This window comes from Myodes glareolus, chromosome 8, assembly GCF_982192425.1.
Source record: "Myodes glareolus chromosome 8, mMyoGla1.1, whole genome shotgun sequence".
Taxonomy (NCBI): domain Eukaryota; kingdom Metazoa; phylum Chordata; class Mammalia; order Rodentia; family Cricetidae; genus Myodes; species Myodes glareolus.
In genome coordinates, this window is record NC_142033.1 from 3,670,366 (window position 1) to 3,697,357 (window position 26,992).

At 46.1% G+C, this 26,992-nt stretch overlaps 1 protein-coding gene across 1 annotated transcript in view; it reads right to left on the minus strand.

The window, feature by feature from the left end:
• Window positions 1–14,514, minus strand: part of Znf326 (zinc finger protein 326) — a 73,681-nt gene extending 59,167 nt beyond the window's left edge. Inside the window, exon 1 of the mRNA XM_085691543.2 lies at window positions 14,129–14,514. The gene's annotated coding sequence lies outside the window, so the exon portion shown is untranslated. The remainder of the gene's footprint in view (window positions 1–14,128) is intronic.
• Between the last annotated feature and the right edge of the window lie 12,478 nt (window positions 14,515–26,992).

Genomic DNA, 26,992 nt, shown 5'->3' on the forward strand with positions numbered 1-26,992 from the left:
CCTTTCACGATAGCCACAAATAGCATAAAATATCTTGGGGTTACTGTAACCAAGGAAGTGAAAGACCTATTTGACAAGAACTTTAAGTCTTTGATGAAAGAAATTGAGGAGGATACCAGAAAATGGAAAGATCTCCCTTGTTCTTGGATTGGGAGGATCAACATAGTAAAAATGGCAATTCTACCCAAAGCAATCTATAGATTCAATGCAATCCCCATCAAAATCCCATCAAACTTCTTCACAGACCTTGAGAAAACAATAATCAAGTTTATATGGCAAAACAAAAAACCCAGGATAGCCAAAACAATCTTATACAATAAAGGAACTTCAGAAGGCATTACCATCCCTGACTTCAAACTCTATTACAGAGCTACAGTATTGAAAACAGCTTGGTATTGGCATAAGAACAGAGAAATCGACCTTTGTAATCGAATAGAAGACCCAGATATTAACCCACAAACCTATGAGCACCTAATTTTTGACAAGGGAGCTAAAGGTATACAATGGAAGAAGGAAAGCATCTTTAACAAATGGTGCTGGCATAACTAGATGTCAACCTGTAGAAGGATGAAAGTAGATCCATACCTATCACCATGCACAAAACTCAGGTCCAAATGGATTAAAGACATCAACATTAATCCGTCCACTTTGAACCTGATAGAAGAGAAAGTGGGAAGTAGTCTACAAGATATAGGCACAGGAGGCCTCTTCCTAAGTAGGACCCCAGCAGCACAGACAATAAGAGAAACAATGAATAAATGGGATCTACTGAAACTGAGAAGCTTCTGTAAAGCAAAGGACACTGTCAGTAAGACAAAAAGGCTGCCTTCTGACTGGGAGAAGATCTTCACCAACCCCTCATCAGACAAAGGTCTGATCTCCAAAATATACAAAGAACTCAAGAAACTAGGCACTAAAACTCTAATTAACCCAATTAAAAAATGGGGTACTGAACTGAACAGAGAATTCACAACAGATGAACTTCGAATGGCCAGAAGACACTTAAGGTCATGCTCAACCTCCTTAGCGATCAGGGAAATGCAAATCAAAACCACTTTGAGATACCATCTTACACCTGTCAGAATAGCTAAAGTCAAAAACACCAATGATAGCCTATGCTGGAGAGGATGTGGGGTGAGGGGAACACTCATCCATTGTTGGTGGGAATGCAAACTTGTGCAGCCACTGTGAAAATCAGTGTGGCGGTTTCTCAGGAAACTGGGAGTCAACCTCCCTCAGGACCCAGCAATTCCACTCTTGGGAATATACCCTAGATATTCCCTAGCATACTATAAAAGCATTTGTTCAACTATGTTCATAGCAGCACTATTTGTAATAGCCAGAACCTGGAAACAACCTAGGTGCCCCTCAATAGAAGAATGGTTAAAAAAGGTGTGGAACATATACACATTAGAGTTTTACTCAGCGGTAAAAAATAATGACATCTTGAATTTTGCATGCAAATGGATGGACATAGAAAACGCTTTACTGAGTGAGGTAAACCAGACCCAAAAAGAGAAACACGGTATGTATTCACTCATAAGTGGATTCTAACCATAATTAAAGGTCTTTGAGCCTATTATTCGTGATCCTAGAGAAGCTAAATAAGAAGACGAACCTGATGAAGATTATTTAGCTATCCGCCAGGAGGTAGGAAATAGTCAAGAGTCCCAGGTAACCTTGGGTGCATGGGGGGGGGGGTGGGAGGGTTGTTGGAAGGGGAGAGGGTTAGAGAGAAGGGAGTAGGGGAGGAATGGAGAAAGCTCGGTTGACCGGGATGGGGGGAAGGGAGGAAGGATGAATATGGGATCAGGGAAGAATATATTTCAACTAAGGGAGTCATTTTAGGGTTTACAGGAAACTTGATTATATATGGGATCCCAGGTCCAAGGAGAGATCCCCAGATTGTTCTCTGGACAGAGGAGAGGGTGCCTGAACCGGCCTTGGCCCATAACCATACTGATGAATATTTTGCTTATCACCATAGATCCTTTATCTGGCAATGGATGGCGATACATACGGAGACCCACATTGGAGCACCGGACTGAGCCCCCCAAGGTCCAAATGAGGAGCAGAAGGACGAAGAAAATGACGAAGGACTGCGAGGGATGCTATCACCCACTGATACAAGGGGTCGGATCTAATGAGAGTTTACCAAGGGCAGTTGGACTGCGACTGAACGAGCACGTGATCCAACCAGATTCTCTGAATGTGGCCGGATTCTCTGAATGTGGCTGGCCCGGAGTCTTTCTGAGAAGCCATTGACAATGACACTGGGACTAGTTTCCTCTGCATATACTGGATTTTTGGGATCCAGTCTGTTTGGATACTCACCTTCCTGGACCTGGAGGGAGGGGGGAGGAACTTGAACTTCCCACAGGGCTGGAAACTCCCTAAGGGACAAAGAGGGAGGAGGAGGGGGGGGGGGGAGTGGGAGGGTGTTGGGAAGAGGGGCGTAAATGGAAACTTTCATAATTTAATAAAATTACTTTCAAAAAAAATAATAACAAATGTTTGATAAAATCAAACATTTATGAATTTATGAATGTACACAGCAGAATGTGATATTTAAAGACATTGAAGTAGTTCTATATTTTTTACGTGAATGTTTACAACTTTTTAAGTAACAAGGTAGTCATTCAACAGTATGTATGACATTATTTTCATGACTGTGTCTTATATAAATGTACATTGTAACTGTAATTCTGTTTTTAAAGTAGATTCAATAATTACCCTTTAATGCTGTTATTACTATTTCCCCCCCTTTTAATGATTGTATTTATTTATTATGTATACAACATTCTGCCTCCATGTATGTCTTCAGGCCAGAAGAGGGCACCAGATCTCATTATAGATGGTTGTGAGCCACCATGTGGTTGCTGGAAATTGAACTCAGGTCCTCTGGAAGAACAGTCAATGCTCTTAACCACTGAGCCATCTCTCTAACCCATAATTGTAATTCTTGCTTGATACCTGTTTTGCATATGCAATTTTGCTACGATAAAGTTAAAGCCTTCCTTTTTATTTAGACATAAAGGGTAAGATGATGTGGGATTCCCCTCTGTATGCTGTGAATATGCTTTATTATCATTAGTTGATAAAGAAGCTACTCTGACTTATGGTATAGCAGGGTAAAGCCAGGTGGGAAATTGGAACAGAGATAGAGAGAGTAGGAAGAATCAAGGAGACTCCATGTAGCTGCCAAAGGAGTAGCATGCTGGCACCGGTAAGACACAGTCTAGTGGCAATACACAGATGAATAGAAATGGGTTAATTTAAGATGTAAGAGTTACTTAATAAGAAGCCTGGGCTAAAAAGCCAAACAGTGTTGTAATTAATATAGTTTTGAGTGATTATTTGGATCTGGGCAGCTGGAAAACAAACAAGCAGTCTCCGGTTACATACATATATTTTATATACATTAAATTTCACAAAGGATTATCTATACTCCTTTGTTGAACTCATCTGTAGAACACTTAAATTGGGAGGTTAACTATCAGGTAGGGATTCTTTCACGGGCCCACTCTTCAGTGTTGCTCTTTACCAAAGGGAGATTTGCACGCTTAGGCAGCAGAAACACCTGTGATTTTTTTTTTTTTTTTTTGCTTGGAAAAAGCAAAAGGAACAGAAAGGGTGCAGCCTGACATGCATCAGTCAGCATCGTGAGCCTCGGTCACTTCATCCTCTCCGAGCAGGGAAGTGCTGGTGAGGAAGGGTTGGAGGGATTCTAGTTGACAAATCAGATAGAAAATCATTCTGTTCAGGCCTCCACTAACCAGCCTTTTAGAAAAGGGTGTGAGCTAACTGAGGAAGAGGGCAAGATGGGAACTCTCCCCGCCTTTCTCAGCTCTCCAAAACACCCAGGCGGCATCTTTTCAATCTGGGCAAGCTCCAGAGCAGTTTAACTGGGCATGTGGCTCAGCTGGGAGAGTGTCTACCTAACATCCGAGAAGCTTAATGCTGAGATTGGTAGCCTGTAATTTCAGCACCTGGGAGGTGGAGGCAGGAGGCTCAGAAGTTCAAGGTCATCCTCAGCAACAAAGTAACTTTGATGTCACCTGGTCTACATAAGACTATGTCTCAAAAGGAAAAAAAAAATCCCAGAGCGTCTGCCGCCACACCCTGTATAAAGCCGCACTTCAGAGGCAGACAGGACGAAGACCACAGCCCCAGAGCACAGCTGTCTGTGCAGACTGCAGACCCCTGGAGAGCCACTGCAGAAATGAAGGCTTTGCTTTTTGTTTGTTTGTTTTAAGATTATGTATCCCGGGGGCTGGAGAGATGGCTCAGAGGTTAAGAGCATTGCCTGCTCTTCCAAAGGTCCTGAGTTCAATTCCCAGCAACCACTTGGTGGCTCACAACCATCTGGAATGGGGTTTGGTGCCCTCTTCTGGCCTACAGGCATACACACAGACAGAATATTGTATACATAATAAATAAATAAATATTTTAAAAAAAAGATTATGTATCCTGAGCCTTGAATTTGCTGTGTAGCTGAGGATGACCATGGATTTGATTCTCTTGCCTCCCTAGGACTTGGATTATAGGAGTGCATCACCACTCGATGCAGTGCTGGCGATCCAATTCCGCATGCTGTGCGAGCGCTGGCCAGCTGAGCTACATCCCAGTCCTTGTTCTGTCTTTAGTGCTGAAGGTTGGAACTGGGACCCTTTGCACACACTCCATCACTAGTCACTCCGTTCTGTCACTAAGTCACGCTCCAGCAGAAACCAGAGCTTGGACCATCCTGAACGCTCAGACAAAACAGCTCAGACTTCCCTTAACTTATGAGGTGCTGTCAGGGCAATTCCGAGAAGCACAATTCAGTACAGCATTGTTCTCACGGAAGGCTCAAAACCTTGTCATCTTCTCATGCCTCCTCGGCTCTGCAATTAAATATTCTCTTGCTGCCTTCTGTAGCTCCCAAGTCTAGACACTATAATTACCATGGCAATTTCTCCCAATGCCCTAATTAGCAGAGAACTAAAAACCCTTGGAGAAGAAAGCCAGGCCCCCCAGCAGTCGTAGCTGCCTAACCCAACGAGAAAATTAGCCCAGTACAGGGAGGGAGTTCCTTCCCTTCTTCCCTTCCCTATCTCACCTCCCTTGGCCTTCCTGCAGCCTTCTTGAAGGACGATGTCAAAATTTGCTTCTACTTGTCCTGTCTGTCACTTAATCTTCCCACCCCACATGGCACCACGCTGGCCTCTCTCAGCCATCTGAATTTAGTAGGCAGTTTGTGCTGGACCAGCTTTCAGTGCACTTCTGAGCACTTGCTTTTAAGAATCAATTACAAACGGTCCTAGTTCCACCCTCCTGTAAGCACCTTGAGCCTATTCAGATAGGACCCTGCTTTGCTGTTTCATTTGTTGGTTGATGTCTCTAAAGACAGGCTTCCCTGGAACCCAGGCTGGCTTCAAACTCAGCAGCAGAAGCTAGCCTGGAATGCTTAATCCTCCTGCTTCTGCTTCCCAAATGCTGGGATTTGGATTTGGTGGACAAGATCATTAAAACAGCACCCATGTAGTTACCTTTCCCTCTTTGGGTGGAGGGACCTGGTAAAATTAATAATGAAGACATTCTTGGATCAAGGCTCTGACCTCACTGGCTCCCTCATGCAGTAAGTCTGGGGGTTCAGGGGTGCCCAACTGCCGCGTTGCCCTAAGATAGAGTCACTTTTCACACAAAGGGCCTGACATTTCCTGGCAGCTACAGGATGTTTAGTTCTGAGCCAAAATTCCGGGAGCAGTTCATTTGTGTGGGCCGCACGGCCCAGCCCTTCTGGGAACTCACACCCAGTATCCCCTTACTGCTGCCGGTTGCTGTTACCTCTCCCTTCTCAGCTCTCGTTTTACTTCCCGTGAGCCTTTTCTCTGTGTCTTCAAAAACCTTTCTAAGAGGTTACTAGCAAAGTGGGGGCATGAGGAGAGAAGAGATATTACATGGAAACAGGCTTTCCGATCCTGGGTCCCTGACTTCACACTTCCACACATACACTACCCCAAGTCCTCAGCTTTGTGAGAGCCCCCTGGTAGGTCACTGGGAATAGCCCTTACTTAGCAGACCCGAGATTTCCTCCCCAAGTTCCTCACCATTGTTCCCTTCCCAGTCAACCAGGCAACCTTTCTACAAAACCAAATAAATAAAAACGACTCCGGGGGTTATCCCTTTTGATAACGGTATCATTGGTATAATATGTAATGGGTTACAAAGCACCTTCGCCTGAGCCTTTACTTCACCGAAGCCTCTATTCGCTCCATTGCAGCCCTGTGAGATAAATTACACTGTGGTCCTTTACTGCAGATAAGGAAATCTGAGTGCTGACTGCCCAGGCAAATCAGGCATTCAGTATCCCAGGGACTCTGTTACTCAACAGCTGCTTCTAATAGGAAGAGCCAAATCCACAGCCCCCAGAATCAGAGGAGTCACAGTGGGCTGACGCCTGCAGAGTGACTCACGTGACTAAGGACTGGACGGACCAAAAGTAGCCACCTGGTCTGCGGCAGAATAGCTGATGGCTCATAAAGGTGTGTCCTGCAGTGGGCTCTATTCAAAGGCAAGATCATTTGCACTAGCTGTCTCTGGATTCAGACTAAGGAATTCATCAGTCGGCCAGCAAAAGGGGATAAAAAGAGCGGACCCATCCTAGGAGAAAGGCAGAGGGATGGCGAAAAGGGCCTAAGACTGACCGAGAGAGGCACAAAACCTTCCCTACAGCCCCCTCAACTCCTGGAGAATTTTCCAGCCCCAACTGTACAGCTAAGTGAAGCTCTCTCACCCTGAGAGCCTCCGCGTCCCAAGTCCAAACAGGCTCACCACGCTCCCCCTGGAGTGAGTTCGGCACAGAGGCTCAGGCCACGCCAAGCAGTACAGCCTCCTGAGATCTTTGCAGTCCCATTGGTGAAGTCAGGAACACACAGGACAGGCGACTGTGCCTGGGGGCGACTTCTCTGGCCCTTTGAGGCTCAGCTCCTAGGATCAGAACGTGTGACTCAGAGGACATTTTTTACAATCAGGCAAACATGTAGTCTTGGTTTGAAAGACTCAGAGCATGCTCCAAGGGCAAAGCCTCCCACAAATGACAGGGCAGCCTCTCTCTGGGTAAGAGAACACAGACATTACACCGTGAACAAATCTGTTTCATAAACACCTCCATGGGACTGAAGCTTCCGGGGGAGGAGGGATCTCCAGGAGGCTGTCTGTGCCTTCCACTCAGCTCTCTGGCCTGGACCTGTCTTCTTCCATCTCCCCTTCAGTCACGACATGTTAAGCTCATTTGTGTCATTTTTACTGGGCTCAGATTTGGGGAAGAGCCATCTTGAATACCTTTTACCTGTTTTAACAAGAAGCATCCACGGGACGGCCCCGGGTGTTTAAATGAGGGTTCTTCAAAAGGCTCTGTGATCTAAAAACGTAACACTGCAAATATTACTCGGCCTGATCCTGTGGGGCAGCCTGGAGGCTTCTAACCAGCCTGGCGCCAAACAGAATGAAACCGGCGCGGTGGTGTGCATCCATCAGCCCAACACTGGGGAGATGAGGACACAGATCACAAGTTCCAGTCCAACCTGGGCTGTGTAGTGAGATCTCGGCCAACATGAGCAAGACCCTATCTAAGAGACAGAACCAAGAGAAAAGATGAGAGCAAGAGGATACAACCCAGGCGGCAGCAAGTCCTCCAATTACGGTGTCACGGTTCAAGCCCTGGTTTTTGGTGTTTTGGTTTCTGTTTGTCACCAGGAAAATAGGGCAATGAAAGAGCCAGAGAGGAATGTGTTCACCTACAAACAAACGGTCTGGGAGGCCTTCAAGTGAGAGAAGCTGTCCCCTTCCGCATTTGAACGGGAACAGATATTTTGACAGTCTGGCTTCTGTGGCAGAGAAAAAAAAAGACTTGGATGCACAATATATGTTTGCATAAAAAAATTGAGGCAAACAAAAAAATAAAAATGCATATTAAAAACAAAAAGAAAAGGGGCTTTGATAATCTAAATGCAATGTGTACCACAGACAAATAGTAGGCAAAGAATACACTCAAGTCTCCCACTGGGATGGGAGATTTCTAGGCTTATTCCCTAAGGAAAAATAAAGTGGGGTCTGACATCCTCTTCCTGCCTGGAGGAAGGCACACATGCACGTGCGCGCGTGCACACACACACACACACACACACACACACACACACACTCCACCCCACCCCAGCTCCTCTCTGCTCTGCCTGGCTCACTGCTATCTGATCCTTCAGGGCCTACCTCACATGTGGTGAGACCTCCGGTGTCCCGCTTTGACTAGAGATACATGAGCCTTTGCTCAGAGCTCCTACAAAACCACTAGGCCTGTTTGATGTCTTTTCCTATTAGACATGGGAAGGTATTTCTTTTGTTCATTTTAAGACAGGGTCTCACTATGTCTCTCCGGCTGGCCTAGACCCTGCTATCTCAAACTTGTAACAAACATGCTGTCTGCCTCCAAAGAGCTGGAATTACAATGTGTGCCAACAGTGACCTCAAGAGATGCTTAATAAGCACTTGTTGAATGCTGAGTACTTTAGTTAACGAGTAACCTCTGGCCTTCAGTTTCCTAATCTGTGAAGATAATCGCTAATAAATCTCTGACGAGAATCAGTCAAATATCACTGTTCAGCACAGGGTTTCAGCGGCAGCTCATTCTTTCCTCCTCTCTGAGTTCTGTAGGCTGAGGTTTTGGGATTTTTTCTTAAAAGGATTTGAGAAAGAACAGGGAATTAAAGAAACTTAGCTGGGATTTAGTCCTAAGGGCTTCAATTAAAAAAATAATAATAATAATCCATGACAAGAGTAAGAAGGTGATCAGACTTCCAGGGCTGCCTTAAGGAAGTGCCAAGTCCTGCGTGGATTAGACCGTAGTCTTCCTCAGCCTCACAGATGCTGAACGACTAGGCCCGGGTGTCAGCAGCACCCTGCCTCTTCTGTCTGCAGCGTCACATGGTCTTCCTTCAGTGCTTAGCTATAGTAATCCCTTTGTTTTATAAGGACACTAAGCACACTAATGGGACCCACACCAACCCTGTTACCTAAGTGTGATGGTTATTACACACTAACGGGGTCCACACTGACCTGATTGCCTATATGTGATGGCTACTAGATTTATTTAGCTTTGAGCAAGCTCTCACGCAGTAAGGACGACCGTGAGTCTCTGGTTCTCCTGGCCTCTACCTCTGAGTGCTGGAATTCCAGGCACGTATCACCACACCCCATTTATGTGGTGCAGAGGAAGGAACCCAGGGCTTGGTGTATGTCATTTGACACTCTCCTAACTGATCTATGTCCCCAACCCTTTTAATGATTTTTTTTTTAAAGAAATCTATCTCCAAATCCATCCTGGGGAACTAGGAATTGATGGTCTCGAACTCACAGAGATCTGCCTGCCTCTGTCTCCCGAGTGCTGGAATTAAAGGCGTGCACACAGTAACACCCAGTAATCATATGCATTTTCAGTAGAGGCTCTGAGAAATAGTCCACTACTCTCCCTAGCTAAGGAATATCTCCTGGTCGAGGTTAATACACCCTAAATGCATGCAGGCTGTGAAGATGATGGTCTCCTAGCCACTCACTGCTCACTGTGAGATTGCCTCAGAGAGCTGCGGGCAAGCCATGGGGAATCACTGACCCAAGTCAAAGAGAAGTCAGGAAATCCAAAAAGTCGACTAACAACTTGCTTGTGGAAGAAGACAGTTGCTCAGTGTCAATGGTAAATAATAATAATAATAATAATAATAAAACAGGTGATAACAGTCCATTTCTTCCATATATTATTTATGTGAACTGAGGGAGGCAGGTGTTTCATTCACTCACACTTTACAGTGTAGAAAGCTTAGACACAGAAAGATTTAGTCAGAGGGAAATCACAACCTGGAAAGTCAGAACGTACACAAATCTAGATGATTTGTAGACAGTTTCCAACATAAGGATACAGGGACCACAGGACCCAGGAGGACCAAAAAAGATGGAAAAAATGGGGAAACAAACCTCCTGATCTCTACTTTTAAGGAAAAAATTCTTGTGCATCATTTGAATGTATGCTGGAGGCCACAAGTACTGTGGATACCAGTGTCAAACACCCACCCAGGCCCAGAGCGTGAGTCTACTTCCTGGGTATGCATCTCATTGATGTCAGAAGGCTGGGGCTGTCGGAGGGCTGGGGTTCAGACCTGCTTGGACTTCCCCCACCTAGGAAAGCCTGCGGAAACAAGTCTCTTCTGAACATTCCCTGAGTCAGATTTTTTTGTAGGACAATGAGTCTCTACCCTGTAATGACTTTCATTTGTATTTTAATAAATAAAGCTTGCCTGAAGATCAGAATGCAAAACAGCCACACTTGTTAGCCATAGAAACCGGGTGGTGGTAGTGCATGCCTTTAATCCCAGCACAAGAGAAGAACATAAGGCAGGATGAAACAGGAACTTGCTCTTTCAGACTGAAGATTTCACAGAGATAAGAACTCTCTAGTGGCTGGCTGCTTTCTTTTCTGATCTTCAGGTTGAACCCCAATATCTTTCTCTGAATTTTTATTATTCGTGCAACAAATACCCCATTCTGCTCAGCTCCATTTTTTGCCATGCTTGTTTTGCAATACTTCCTTTGCCACCACTAAATTAAGTATTTAGCTATCATTACATACACATGCACACACTTTCCATGTCGTTACATACACGTGCACACACTTTCCATATCATTACATACACGTGCACACACTTTCCATATCGTTACATACACACACACACACACACACACACTTTCCATATCGTTACATACACACATTTTCCATATCGTTACATATACACACACACACTTTCCATATCATTACATACACACGCACACACTTTCCATATCGTTACATACACACACACACACACTTTCCATATCGTTACATACACACGCACACACTTTCCATATCGTTACATACACACGCACACACTTTCCATATCGTTACATACACGTGCACACTTTCCGTATCGTTACATACACACGCACACACTTTCCATATCGTTACATACACACGCACACACTTTCCATATCATTACATACACGTGCACACACTTTCCATGTCGTTCATACACACGCACACACTTTCCATATCGTTACATACACACGCACACACTTTCCATATCATTACATACACACGCACACACTTTCCATGTCGTTACATACACATGCACACACTTTCCATATCGTTACATACACACGCACACATTTTCCATGTCGTTACATACACGTGCACACACTTTCCATGTCGTTACATACACGTGCACACACTTTCCATTGAAGGACCCCAACTCGTTTTAACTACAGTTATAACGTTTTGCAAAGGTTTTCAGATAGCAAGCTTAATTAAGGGCCTCCGGAGTTCAGGGCCTCCGGAATGCTGAGCAAATAACAAGCTTAATTCAGAACCTCCGGAATGCTGAACAAAGATACCTGAGATTAGAGCAAGGACAGCCTTATCTGGCTGCAAGACAGGGATTTATGGACTGGCCATAGAAACAAAGAAAGAGGATTGCGAGGCCTGAGTCACGGAGCTCTCACGAGTCAGGGGCTGTGCAATCAGACATCTAGTCGCCAGCCAAGCTAGGAAGGCAGGAAGAGATAAGAAAAACAGGTAGCACAACCCCCTCCTTGGTATCCAGGTGGGTCTGGACAACCCCCTCCTTGGTATTTAGGTAAAAGATCAGGAATGTGCCACTCAGCGTAGCCTTATTTAAATTGACCAATGAAATGAAAGCCTTTTTTTGCTTCTGTACCTGCGCTTTTGCTCTCCTATAAGAACCCCCATCCCCAACCTGCAGGCGCGCAAGTCTTCCGAGAGACTCTGTCGCCCCAGGTACCTGCATATCATCCAATAAACCTCTTGCTGTTGCATCCGGCTGCGTGTTTTCGACTGATCTTTGGGCACGGGGTCTCTCCCGAGGGAAGACGCCCTCACGGGAGTCTTTCACCATATCGTTACATACACATGCACACACTTTCCATATCGTTACATACACATGCACACACTTTCCATATCGTTACATACACATGCACACACTTTTGGGGGAACACACCATCTAGAATGACCAACAGTCCTGGTTTGCTCAGGGTTGAGGTTTACCGGACTACAGGAGTGTCATCGAGCTGTCAGTGTAATATAAAAGGGGAATAAAGGAAGAGCAATTAAAATAAGGTAACATGAAGAGACCCCGGCAGCGTTATGTTAGAGGACTCACTGGAATGCTCAGCAGATGGACCAGAAGCACTCAGCCGAAGGACCCACCAAGAAGATAAAACCTACCCAAAACTAGTTTGTCAATGGTAAAACTGAGATTTATGAATGAATTCGTATTGACCACTTCCTACATCCAAGCCAAAAGACAAAAACAGCAGGGTAATTCCGGCTGACCTGACTTCAGCTCTGCAGACTAGCCAGCATCTGTGGAGGAACCGCTCCAACTGCGTGGGGACCTGCTCCTCCCCTCCCAAGAAGGACTGAGATGCAGTGACTCTAGTATCTTTTCAGAATGAGGAAGTGGCGGATGGGTCAACAGAAGTTTAGATCCTACCCACTGTTGAGGACCGGCCTCAACAAAATCACCTCTTAGCAGTGTAGGGGCATGGGACATTGAAGAAGATATAAAAATAATGAGACAGAAAATGTAAGACTGTATCGGGAGGGTATTTCAGGAAGCACTCAGACCCTGAAATCACCCGTGTTTATTTTTCCACAGCTTTTAGGCCAGCGTAAACTGGGGGAGAAGGTAACAAAAGGCTTTATTAACACGCTGCAAAAGGTTAACTCACACAGTCAACTCTGAGACTGCCCATTATCAGCATTCTGTTGCCTAGGTAACGAGAAGCCCCCCCCCCATGTCAGGTACTAAAAGACTGCCCTTCCCCAGGTGACCTCATAGTTACAAAAGAAAGGAGGCGAAGCACATTTGCATATCCTGACCACCTGTCAGGATGGCGCCCCAGCTATTTTAACTTCAAAAGGGGCCAGGCAGCCACCTCCTGTGTTAGAAGGTGCGGTTCTGCCTGTCTCTCTTGTCTGTCTGACAAGGTGAATGGGCCTGCATTTCTCGGCCTCCACAACCATCCAGAAGTTATTAACGAAGACTGTTTAAGAACTTGCCTTGTGCCTAGCTTCCTGCTCTTAAAATAGATCCACGGCGTCGCAGTGTGAACAAGGTGCTGAACACACCCTGCAGAGGCTGCACGTCAACTATCTATTCTCTCCTGGTACGTGGGAGAGCAGCAATTACCTCGAAGCAGAGGAACATGGGGAGAGTTTCGCCCGGCCTACTTCTTGGAGAAAATAGAAAAGGAGAGACGAGAGGGCGCGGGAGTGACGAATCCAGGAAGAGGGGACACTGGAGTTATTACGCAGGATAAGATTACTTGTGTTCGCAGCCCGCGACAGGTGGCTTCCATGTAGCATACACCCGGAGGGAGTTTTCTATTCAGAAAGCCTAAGCTCCTGTCCCAGTTCTGCTTCTTGCCAGTAAGCTGGGAGGGCGAAAAGAACACTTCATCTCTCGGGATCTTTATAAGCGCAATGATTTAAGACCTGACTCTTGAGTTTATTATACCAACAAATGAGCTATGGGAGACACCTTGTTCTCAGCCACACTCCCAAACAGCCACTCTTTACCAACTGAACGCCACGAAGCCAGCCTCGGAAGAGGCTCATGTTGGGAGAGTTCTTTCTCCAAGGAGACGTTTAGAAAGCATCTACACCCCTCCCCAGCATACGGTCTCAGCAACAAACCAAAGTACGATTCCATCGAAGTTCACTCTGAGGAACCAATGAGTTTATTGGGGGTCCTTGCAGAGCATGGGAGAGGGCTGCAGGCAGGAGCATGGGTGACCCAGTGCCGCCCCACGGAAGGTAGCTACACAGCACCAATGGTGGCTCCCCTACAGTTGCATGCCCAGAGCTCACCTCCCTCTCATTAGCCCCCCTCAGCCTTTATACTCCAGGACATCTCGTGTAATTAGGACAGAACTGCACACAGACGTCTGTGAGGCGTGGCTAGAATCTTAGGTGAGGGTCTAGTGACCCGCCACAGCCTCTCCTTCTCTAAAAGGAGGCCTGCTCTTGCAAGCAGGCATCACTTACAGGATGAAGACAAAGCCCCTAAAAGGTCTGAAGAAGATGGAGATGGTCATGCTCAGAGGGCCACCTTCCCCGACAGGACTGAACAAAGTGAGTTTCAGGTCGCAGTCTTCCAACCAGGCCACACGAGGTTCTGCTGGGGTGCCAGGCAGCGCTTGCATTTCTAGTCATTACCCACGGTCATGTCACTGTTGCTGTGAGCTCCAGGCTGACAGAGCAATCTGCACAACTGGAAGACTGGGAGGGCACTCCGACCTTCAGTGTGACCACTCACAGTCTGTCGGTCAGAGCCATTGATGCAGTGCCACCTTCAAGCAGGTGGGAAACCATGACTACCACAGGACAGGTGTAGCTCATTTTGTAGAATGCATGTTTAGCATTCACAAGGCCTGGTGTTCCAGCCCAAGTGTTGCAGAAACTGGGTTTGCTGGCACACACCTCTAATCACAGCACTCAGGACTTTATCCTCTGAGTCCAAACGAATTTGCATTCTGTCAAAAAAAAAAAAAAACCTCAAACAAACCACCATCAGTCAGGAAGAAAAGAGAACCAGAGTGTTTGTGGACAGCCATAAAGACTACTATAGTTAAGTAGCAAAGGCTTCAGAGCGATTTTAATTATCTCTTTTCCCAGAGAAAGACTTGTTAGGAATCAGCTTGCAGAGAACTGGCACGTTACCAAGGATATGTTTTTCTTTTCTTAATGAAAATAAATTATTAGCCAATAGTTTTGCTGAGCCGCTGCACTTTCTACGGTGTTTTCTGTCGCCACGCCCTCTGCCACGCGATAGCTGTGGTCTTTTTTATGATGATCACCTGCTCTTGGTCTGGGGCTCTCTCCTGTGTCCTTAGAAAGTGAGGTTTGCTTTTGTCTTCTCCCGCCCAGGTGGAGCCCCGACGGTAGGGAGAGCTCCTGCAGAAGCTACGACCCAAGGCCAGGGACAATAGTGAACATGCGTGATGCAGCACTTGAGAGGCTGTCTGTAGCAAGCGTTCTCAATCATCCTTGGCTACTTAGCAGGCTAGGGGAGGTCAACTTGGTAGGCTACATAAAACCCTGTCTCAAAAACCTAAAACAAAGAAAAAAAACCCTTGCATTTGAAAAAGGCCAGTATTTGTGTTGTTTTGTTAATTTTGGATGACCTAGAACTCATTATGCAATCCAGGCTGCCCTCCGACTTGTAGGGATCCTCCTGCCTCTGCCTCCTGTGTGTCTCTGTGTGTGTGTCTGTGTGTGCTTGTGGAGGCCAGAGGTCACATCAGATGTCTCTTTAAATTGCTTCCATCTTTATGTTTTGAGACAGAGTCTCGCACTGGACCTTCTGCTTGCCCTTTCTCCTGGACTAACTGGCTAGCAAGCTGTGGAATCCCCGGCCTCTTCTTCCCAGAACTAGGATCTTAGATATGCAACACTGCACCTGGACTTTTTTTTTTTTTTTTTGACATGGCTTCTGGGTAACAGAATCAGGTCCTCATGCTTAAGGGGAGGCAGTTTGTTGAGTCAACCATTTTCCCAGTCCCTCATGTTCGCTCTTGATTCAGCACAGCTGCTAATAGCCAGACGTCACCTTCTGTAGGAACCACATCTTCACCCCACTCTCTACCAAACGTCACCGTGGTATGCTCTTCCGTCTGTCCTCCACAGTCAGGTCCTTCTGTCCTTTCTGTCACTTAAGCAAGGATGGCGACCGGTTTTACATCCCAGCAGGAAACGGACCAGAACTCAGGGAAACCCTAAGGGTGGCACAGGGCTAGTGACTGCAGAGAGGCTCCAGGAAACAGGTGAGGACGGAGCTAGGCAAGGCAGGCTTCCTGCCTCAGCCCAACAGTCATCGGGAGGCCTGCAGGGAGGGACAGCCATCTGCTGGCCTGCAGGGAGGGACAGCCATCTGCTGGCCTGCAGGGAGGGACAGCCATCTGCTGCCTGCATGGAGGGACAGCCATCTGCTGCCTGCAGGGAGGGACAGCCATTTGCTGCCTGCAGGGAGAGACAGCTATCTGCTGGCCTGCGGAAGGGACTCCTCTCTCCATGTGATCTGCTGGAGAGCCCCACAGTCAACTCCACTATGAGCTCTGGAGACCCTTGCACAGTCTGCAAGCCACCCTGTCTCCAGAGCAAAGGGACGGTAGATAAGGAGACAACGGGGGCCTCTTTGGGTAACTGATTAAATTGTAGAACATCTGTGTACGCTACACGTGGGGAACATTTATGTGCACCACACAGGGAAATCTCTGGCACATCACTTGATGTCCACCTTTCATTTCTGTTGACTGAATAATCGAAACATGAAATCATTTGTGTATATGTGTGTGTGCATGTGGGTACATGTGTGTGGAAGGTACACCTGTATATGTGTGCATAGACACATATGTGGAGGCCAGAGGTCAACCTGGGTCTGCTCCTCAGGAGCCATGCAGCTGGAGCTTTGAGGCAGAGTCTCTCGTTGGTCTATTAGTCTAAGCGAGCTAGCCAGTGAAGCTGAGGAACTGCTTTTCTCTACCTCCTGAGTACTGGGGTTCTGAGCACCTGCCTGCCCAGCTTTTTTAACATGACTTCTGGGGATTATACACAGGTGCTCTTGTATTCTAGATCAGTTCAGTGGTCTCATGTCCCTCAGAGGGGGAAGGTTTGGATATAAGTAGAAACAGGATAGTAGTTGAGTATAAAGGAACATGATTAGGTGGGACTCTGGCGTTCCTTAACACTTGAAGGATGCTCAGAGCTAGAGATAACTCTCTTGGTTCAACTTTAGGAACCCCTGACAAGGTGGAGGTGCATCTTACAGATACCACTCTTGCCTTTGAACCCTGGAAAGCAGAATAGAGGCCTCCAGGCTCAAGTGAACAAACTGGGAGACACTGTCACACCCTACGACAATGGCCAGACTACTGAGAAGTGGAAGCTGTTCTAGTTACATGCCAGTATCTTCTGTAGTTTGTAACATTTTGCTGTAAGGTTCTGTGGCCAGAATGTGGACACTGAAATTGTGATATATCAACAACAAGAAGAAACACATATTTACTGCTGGACCCTGGTTTCTGGCATATAGCCCTGGAAAGTCTCGGGAACCCTAGGTGAGGATGTCTCCGGCCTAAGAAGACTGGAGACTACTGCAGTCTCAGCCTGGAGTCGAGCTGTACCAGGCAAGACATCACATGCTTAGCCTCTGAGCTTTCCACCCCCATCTGCTAGGGAGGGGAAAGAGGTCAAAGGTTGACTTCATCACCAATACCCAATGGAATCAGCTGTACTCCGATAGAAACATAAAAACACTGGCTAGAACAGCTTCTGGAGGGACGTTCCCCAATGACAGACAGAAGGAGTATTAAACTTTCTGAGCCGCTGCCTCGGTACCTTGACCATTGTATCTCTTCTGTAGCTTTGTGATGAATAGCTCAATACAGATCCCCTGTATCCTGGAATTCCATCCAGCACACTAGCAAACTAACATAAGGGGAGACTGTGGGAACCCCGATTAATAGCTGCTTAGTTGTAACACAAGCTGCAACCCGAAGCATGCAAGAAGAAGCTAACGTGAGTAGAGAGAGCTCTGTGGATCAGGGCCTTCAACCTACGAGGCCTGATGCTACTGAGGTAAACTGTAGAGCTGCTTGGTGTGGGGGGAAACTCTCACACAGACACCTGGTGTCAGAAATTCTGCTCTGGGCGGTGTGTGAGTCAGAAAACAAACAAAAACCCTCCACATTTTGGTTGGGTTTATTTGTATTAGTTACATTTATATTGCTGGGATAAAGCACCATGAGCAAGGTAACTTACAGAAAGAAGAGCTCATTGGAGCTTACAGTTCCAGAGAGAGAAGAATGCAGCGTGGCAGGGAGGCGGGGCAGGGAGGCGGGGCAGGGAGGCGGGGCAGGGAGGCGGGGCAGGGAGGCGTGGCAGGGAGGCGTGGCAGGGAGGCGTGGCAGGGAGGCGTGGCAGGGAGGCGTGGCAGGGAGGCGGGGCAGGGAGGCGGGGCAGGGAGGCGGGGCAGGGAGGCGGGGCAGGGAGGCGTGGCAGGGAGGCGTGGCAGGGAGGCGTGGCAGGGAGGCGGGGCAGGGAGGCGGGGCAGGGAGGCGGGGCAGGGAGGCGGGGCAGGGAGGCGGGGCAGGGAGGCGGGGCAGGGAGGCGGGGCAGGGAGGCGGGGCAGGGAGGCGGGGGTAGCAAGCAACATGGCGGCTGGATCTGGATGCTGAGAGCTCACATCTCTACCACACACGTGTAGCAGAGAGAGGGAACTGGAAGTAGGCAAGGATGCTTTTTAATCTCAAAGCCCACACCTGGGGACACGCTTCCTCCAGCCAGGCTGCATCTTCTAAACCCCCAAAACTGCCTCACCAACCGGGAACTTCGTATTCAAATGTCCAGGATTACACGGGACATTTCTCAAACTCCGCTTCTTTCAGAAAGCCCAGAGTTTTAAAAGCCACACCTGCTGCAGCACACCCACAATGCATCGCTTCTTCTTACTTACTGATCCTTTGCTGGACGGACCTACTGCGTTGTGTCAATTGGTGGACACTTTAGCTGCTTTCACTTTGGGGCCATCATGTATGATGCATCTATGACACCTACATACAAGTTTTTGCAGAAAGATAGGTCTTCATTTCAGTTAGGCACATACTTAGGTGCTAGAGAAATGATCCAGCAGTTAAGAGAACTCGCTGAGCCATTTTGAGAACCAGAGTGAATTCATGTCCCAGCACTCAAGTCATAAGGCAGGCATATTGTACACACATATTGCAACCCTAAGTCTGAGAGGGGTGGAGAGAGGAGGATAGCTGGAGCTGACTGAGAAAGTGCAGGCTCCAGGTTCAGGGAGAAAGCTTTCCTAAAGGACTAAATCAGGAGGGGTTCTCTTCAGTCCTCCTTTGATAGGGGAGTTCAGCCAATCACATTCTGTGCGTGGGGCGTATAGGCAAAAATTTATCTATAAACCTGGCGGTGCGCTCCCCCACCCCCCTCGCTTGGCTCTTGTGTTCTGGATGGACCGTTGGGACTCTGGTGTAAGTCTTCCTTCTGTTTATTAAAGCTGTATCTTTTGTATTAAGCTAGTCTGGCTGATTTTTAATTACCGATCGACCTCGCCCCTTCACTCCTTGGTTGTGCACAAGTGAACACACCCACATTCCTGCTTTAGTCAGGGTTTCAGTTGCTGCGAAGAGACATCTTGACCACATAACTCTTATAAAGAAATTTTTTTTTTTCTTTTTGGTTTTTTGAGACATGGTCTCCTGGTGTCACAGTCCTGACTGTCCTGAAACTCTCTTTGTAGACCAGGCCGGCCTCGAACTCACAGAGATCCGCCTGCCAATGCCTCCCAAGTGCTGGGATTAAAACTGTGAGCACCACTGCTCTGCAAATAGAAAATTTAATTGAGGTGGCATCTTACAGTTCAGAGCTTCAGTCCATTATCACCAAGGCAGGGAACATGGCAGCATGCAGGCAGACATGGTGCTAGAGAAGGAGCGGAGAGTCCTACATCTTGCAGGCAACAGGAAGTCGATTGAGACACAAGGTGGTATCCTGAGCATAGGAAACCTCAAAGCTCACCTCCACAGTGACACATTTCTTCCAACAAGGTCATACCCACTCCAACAAAGCCACACCTCCTAACAGTGCTACTCCCTATGAGATTATAGGGGCCAATTACATTTAAACTACCACAGTATATGAATGCCTCATATATTCACACAAACGAACAAACAACCAGGGCTGTAGAGATGATTCAGCAGTTAAGAGCATGGCTGCTCCCCTGGAGGACCCAAGTTTGATCCTAGCAAGCACAGAGCAGCTGTCAACTGTCCCTAAGTTCACTTCCAGAAAGTCTGACCCCCTCTTGGCCTCCACCAGAGCCAGGTGTGCGAGTGGCACACAAACATTCAGGCAAAATACCCGTACACAGAAAGTAAAATGAATTTAAGTCAAACAAACAAACTAATCTTTTCAAGTATATATTTAGTTGGATATGGCGGCATATGCTCTTAATCCAAGCACTCGGGAGGCAGAGGCAGGGGGATCTCTGTGAGTCTGAGGCCAGCCTGGGCTACAGAGTGAGTTCCAGGACAGCCAGGACTACACAGAGAAACCCTGTCTTGAAAAACAAAGAAAAACATAACAAAAGTATAGACTTAGAAGTGGAACACCTGGGCCCCACAGCTTGCTGGTTCATCTCCCTGTCAATGGAGCGGATTTAGAATCGCACGGGAGACTGTGAGGCACACCTCTGGGCGCTTCTGGAAGGGCATCTCCGAGAGGATTACCTCGGAGAGGAAGCTCACCCTGAATGAGGAGGGCTCCAGTCCATGGACTGTGGGGCATGTGTGGATAGAGTAAAGGATGCAGGCGGGGTAGGGAGTGAGGGAAGGGGGGTCGGTGAAGCTCTGGCCCCTGCTCACTCTGCTTCCTTTCTACCATACCTTCCCAGTGCTGTGGACCGACCTAGCCGCTGTCACATATCTGTCACGGTAATGAGAAAGGTAACTAACAAATTAACATAGATGGTAATGATCAAATTTGACTTACGCTGTTGTGATGAAATACAGGACAAAAGTAATTCAGGGATTATTTGGTTTATACTTGTAGTCGGACTTTCTCTGGACCACCAGCTCCCAAATAATGACACGGAGACTTCTTATGAAGTATGAAAGCTTAGCCTTAGCTTAGGCTTGTTCCCAACTAGCTCTTAAAACTTAAATTAACACACTCATATTAATCTATATTCTGTACGTGACTGGTTACCTCTCCTCCGTACTGTACTTCCCTCTTCCTCTGTGTATGGATGGCAAATCACGCCTCTCTTCTTCCCAGAAGTCCCACTCCATTCTTTCCTGCCTAGCTACTGAGCAGCCAGCTCTTTATTAAACCAATCAGAAGATGCCTTGGCAGAGACACAGCTTCCCAGTGTACAAAAAAAGATTCCCCCACAACATAAGGAATTCAAGGTGTGAACCTAGAGACAGGGACCGAGGTAGAGACAATAGAGGAAAATTGTTTGTTCAGCTACCGTGTTATTGAGACGAAGCTCACCTGCCTAGGGACAGCACCACCCGCAGTGAGATGGGCCCTCACTCAGGCCCTGCGAATGCAGGCAACCCTCAGCTAAGGTTAAGCCTCAGTTGTCAACATAGCTCTATTTTCAAACTCTTCAGGAACTGTCAGGTTGTTCCCCAAAGTGACAGTACTGGTTTACATTTTTACCAAAAAAGTCTAAGGACAGGACTTCTTCACGTACTTGCTGACACTTTTTATTATTTATTTCTTTACTTTTTTAAAGGTGTGCCCACTCTAGAGTGTGTGAAAGGCTCTCTCGGTGTCTACACTTGAAGTCTTCCTTGGAGGCGAAGGACGTGGAGCACTTTCCCCTGTGTTTATAGTATTTTACAAATCTTCTTTAGAGAAATGTCCATTTATGTCTTTGGTCTATTTTTACATTTTTCTATTGTATATGTATGAGTGCTCTACCCGCATGCATGCTTTCACCCAATTGTAAACTGAAGCATGTATCCTTTCTGTTATTGAACTGTATCTTCATTTATTTTAGACATGATTTTCAAAACTTTTTCCCATTATGTGAATTGTTCATTTTTTCATGATGTCCTTTGAAGTGTCAAGTGTTTGATTTTGATGATGCCCACTTTATCGGTTACTGCCCTTTTTTTGCTTATTATTTTTGAGAGGTTTTTTGTGTGTGTTTGTTTCTGTATGTGTGTATGTGTGATCAAAGATTAAGCCCAGCGCCCCGGACTCTAAGCTTTTCCACTGAGCTACATCCTTAACCTCTGGTGCTAATTCCACATGGGTGGGGGCAGGCACAAGTGTGTGAGTGTGTGTAGGGGCCAAAGGTCAACCTCAGATGTCATTCCTCGGGAGCCACCCAACTTGCTTTGAGAGACAGGTCTCTCTCACTGACCTGGATCCCACCAAGTGGTCTGCACTGGCTGCCCACCAGATTGGCAGGCTCCATCTGTCCTCACCTCCCTGCACTGGATTTCCAAGCTTGTCACTCAATGTCCCTGAGCTCTGGGGATCCAACTCGAGTTCGAATGCTTGTGTGATTGGGCCATCTCCATAGCCTCTGTAGTGATGTTTTGAAAGCTATTCTTGCTTAGTTTCTCGCTCAAGATTAAGGAAATTCTTCTGATATTTCTTTGTAGCCCCAACTTACTCAGAACAGTCGAAGCAAATAATTACCATGTTATTGCTGTGTTCTACACCAAGTGTCACCCTCATCTTGATATCATTTCTACAGGAGGAAACGGGTGCCACGGTGTTGGCCTCGGACATGTTAACTCTGCCTGTGTTCTTTGTTCCTTGGCCTTCCTTGAGGCCAGTCCCCTGCTCCACCCTTTCCAGGACGGCCAGGACCATCAGGTTCGCCAACACACACATGGATTCATCCAAAAGAGGCAGACAACACCCTCGTTCATGACTCAAAGTCCAGACTGGCACCCGGCCACCTGTCTTTGACCCTCACCTCACCCTAACTATGCTGAGTCTGTGCTTTGGTTGGGACAGGCTTGGCTCTGCTCTCCAGAGGCAGCTGTGGTACTCTTGGGAAGTGAATTCCATTTGGCAGCCTGCCGACAAAGTCCCGTTGAAGTTCCCAGTTAGTTTAAAATAAGTCAACTACCAGTTCAGTGCGGCAGCATCTTGGGGGGCAGCAGATCAAGCTGAACAGAGCTTCTGAGTTCTCCTCCTTTGACAATATTGACACTTAGATGTCAAACTTGTAATTATTTTAAAGAAATATGTCTAGGCAGCGTTAAGCTACGGGAACCCAAAAGCTTCTCCCACACCCACTTCCATCCTATCACGTCTGAACGCTTACCCAATCCATCTGAATCGACTTAAACATCTCTCAGCTTCTCCCACCTCACCATTCCAGCATCTGTAGCAATTCAGATGTTATCAAATCTTAGATCCACTAACTAATCCTGCTGCTCAGGTAGTTCTCCCATTGTGTAACTGAAGAATCACTCCAACTGAAAGCCTTAAGGTCAGAGAGCAAAGATAAATTCTCCCAGCACTCGGGAGGGAGGCTGGCATCTGAATGCACCCAGCCAACAGTCACGGAGAAATTCTCAGCACCACACTTTCCCTCACTGATTGCTGATTACAGGTTCTTAATGGAAGGCCCCTTTAAAACAATTAAATCCCTCACCTTTCGGGTACAGGAGGATCCCTTCGGGTCCTACTACGTGGATGACTTCAGGAGTGTCCCTGGTGGTATCAGAGCAAAGTAGGCATGTTCTCATCCATGACAAGGGGTCATATGCAGGCCTGTGTAGGGATGAGATGCGTTAGGCATGTTCTCATCCATGACAAGGGGTCACGTGCAGGCCTGTGTAGGGAGGAGATGCGTTTTGTTCTTGGGTTTTTGTTGTTGTCGTTTGCTTGTTTCCTGAGCATCTAGCCAGGGTAGCCCAGGGTAGCCCAGGCTGACCACCAACTCATCATCTTCCTGCTTCAATCTTCCTGGTGCTGGGATGACAAGTATGTGTCACACCAAATCATGCAAAGGTATACTACCTTTCCGCCACCCATCATAAGGGTCATGTCTAATGCTGTACAGAAAAAGACAGACTGGCAAGAGAAAACGATTGTGAATTTACTTAACCAAGTTTAGGCAGTGCAGGATTCTCCACAAACAAAGACCCAAAGACAATTCCCAGAAGGAAGTGTGTGTGTGTGTGTGTGTGTGTGTGTGTGTGTGTGTGCGCGCGCGCAATGTAAGTGTGTATATATAAATGTGGGGACTTTGTGTTTAGGTGTGAAAGCAGCATATGGCCTCCATCCCCGATTTCCCGCTTTCTGGAGACAGGGTTTCTTTGTTGTTTTCCTCCGCACTGCAGGCTCACTGGCCCAACTGCTTCTGGGGTTCTCTAGGTTCTGATCCGAGTTCACTGTGGGCGCTCCAGACTACAAATGCCCATGCACTCTGTCTGGTTTTATGTGGGTTCTGGAGCTTTGAACTTAGGTCCTTATGCTTTCAAGACAGGGTTTCTCTGTGTACCGCTGGCTGTCCTAGACCTCGTTCTGTAGACCAGGCTGGCCTCGAACTCAACAAGAAACACCTGCTGCTGCCTCCCGAGTGCTGGGATTAAAGGCGTGCACCATCAGACTCATCTCCCAAGCAGAGGACGAGTTCAGCTCCCAGCACACACATCCAGCAGTCCACTGCTGCCTGTAATGCCAGCTCTAGGGGACCCAGTACCCTCGTTTGGTTTCTGAGGGTGTCAGCACACACATGTATATACATAGACACAGACACAGACACAAAAATAAAAAGTAATTTTTAAAAAAGTACTCAGTGTGTCAGGGCTCCATTCTTTGGAAGAACATGGGTTAGTTTCTCATTATCAGAGTTATGGGGAGCATTCTAGTCTGTGTCCCTCTCAGGTCATTCTCTCCCTCTCCCCCTGCCCCCAGCGGTCATTTCCCTCACACACCCACATCCATTTTCACCAGCTACATCATATACGCAGATGATAAAGGGGCAACCCCCCACCATTCAAATAAGCATCATGAGACCCCATTTGAGTGAGAAATGCGGGGGAAGGTGAGTGAAGGTGTAAGTCACAGACAATCCCACACCAGTTTGGAATTATGATTAATAGAATGGTTATTTATTCAAAGGGGAAAAAGCTTACAGATTACCGTCCCAGACAACAGCCCCTCCGCGCGAACAGGAAAGGAGTCCAGGAGCCGGAAGCGGAGCCGGAAGCCAAAGAGGGAGTGGAGGACAGCCGCTGCTTTTTTTAAAGAGAGAGAAACCACGCCCCAATGGGCTGGTAACTCAGAGGCGATTGGCTGAAGGAGCGGAAGGAACTCCCACAGCATCTCCCCCTTTTGTTTAAGTAAGAGAGTTCTAAGCCTACTATGAAATTATATACAATAAGTACAAACCCATGAAATTATATACAATAAATACAAATATCCTATTCTAACTAGCTTAAGTCTTGTATAACAAATAACTTGGCCAAGTCATGAAAGGAAAGTAACTACATTTATATAATCTTCAATCCCATCGAAGATCTGAGAAGGGAAATAATGTTATCTGAGTAATTAGGAAGTGCAATCAAACAACTTCCAGAACATGTAACAAATCACAGAGACAACTGGCTACCTGGGTAAACACCCAAAGTCCCATTTGCAGCATTGAAGGAACCAACATTGGCTAAGGCCTAACGTTACTGACATACCATTTTCAAAGGCAAGAAACTTTTCAAAACTATCTTACCCTATTTTGGCAGGATATGACAGTCCTGTTTTATCCATTTACGGATATTCTGTAACTCTGTCAGTAGTTGAGGTATGAGCATTTCTTTACCCAAAGACCAGTTCTGCCAGGAAGAAAGACTCCAGGTGGAGTGTCTTTGGTGCTCAACATTCTCTCGAGAATAGATCAGTGTTGCCAGGAGCGATTATGTCTCCCTACCACAGAACTCTGAATTAGATTAAAGGCCATTTTCTACAGCTCTTTGAAGAGGTTGAAGATTATCTATCTATACTGAATATAATCTCTATGTATCTAAAGAACCTGATTAGTCTAATTATAAATGACAAACATAGATGACTGTTGATCTATATAATTCTCAATATCTATCTAACTTAAAGACTGAGATAATAAACAACTGTGCAATAAATGAGGACAATGTGACCTCCAAATATAAACAATGTGCAAGTATACATTGCAATATGGTAAATATATATATATATATCAATACATAAATAATATATAAGTATCTTAATCAGAGGTAGAAGTGTACAATACAATATGGTAAATATACATATATCAATACAATATATATATATATACCAATACATAAAAATGTTTTAAACAGAGGTAGAAGCATGCATGCATAAAATAGTCAACATAATTTAACTTTGTATCAATATATAAGAATCGATACCAACATGTTTGTCTAAAAACAATAACTCACAAGTACAAATCTATTATCCCATAATCCAATTATCCCTCTTTTTTTTTTAATTTTCCTGCGCTTATAAAATTCCTCCCCCAACCCTCAACCATATACTAATTATAACCAACCCCTAAATGATGTCCCTAAACCCAAGGACAAACTTTACTGGGAGAGGGGACGTTGTTCTCTAGAATTACTTCCAGCTGTCATGGGGGCGACGTTCTTTCTGGGAGATCCTGTGAAAGTAAAATGATGGTTAATTTCAAGATCAATGTCTTTTAAAATTGTAAATAGTCTCTGAGTATTTTGTGGAGGTCTGGCCAGAATGTTGTACAAGATGTGCACCATTTCAGCACGTTGGAACCATCTTGTGCAGCTGGTACCCAAAACAGGTCTTGTAGTAGCACTATCAGTATCATGACGTCATATCAACCAGGTGGAGTTGTTGTTATGGGACCCCATCTTCTTCCTGGAAACTTCAAATGTCACTGTAGGAAAAACTCATTGTTCATTGTGGAAAACTTAAACATTAATTATATAGACATATACAGAAATACATATATTCAATGAAAGACATGATAGATATATTTAATGAAGGTATGATAGATATGAAGAAAAGTAAAGATGTTTTCTAAACTCATATTTCTTTCTGTCCCATATCATGGCTCTTGACATGAGACAGAAACTCCAGAAACTCTGGGTTTTTCTTTAAACAACAGGCTTGGAATTAGAGAGGGAATGAGCCAGAGTCCAACTCTAAAACCAGCTCTATAAATTTAGAAATATGATTTAGTATATGGTACTTACAGAACCTATTCAGTTTTCTTGATAGTCCCTATTGGGCCGTTATTTTCCATCTGTCAGTATTTAAATATCCAGGGTCCCTTGAATTTTTCAAAGATCAGTGTTTTCCAGTAGAGATAAGAACAGAACCCTGCCCCCA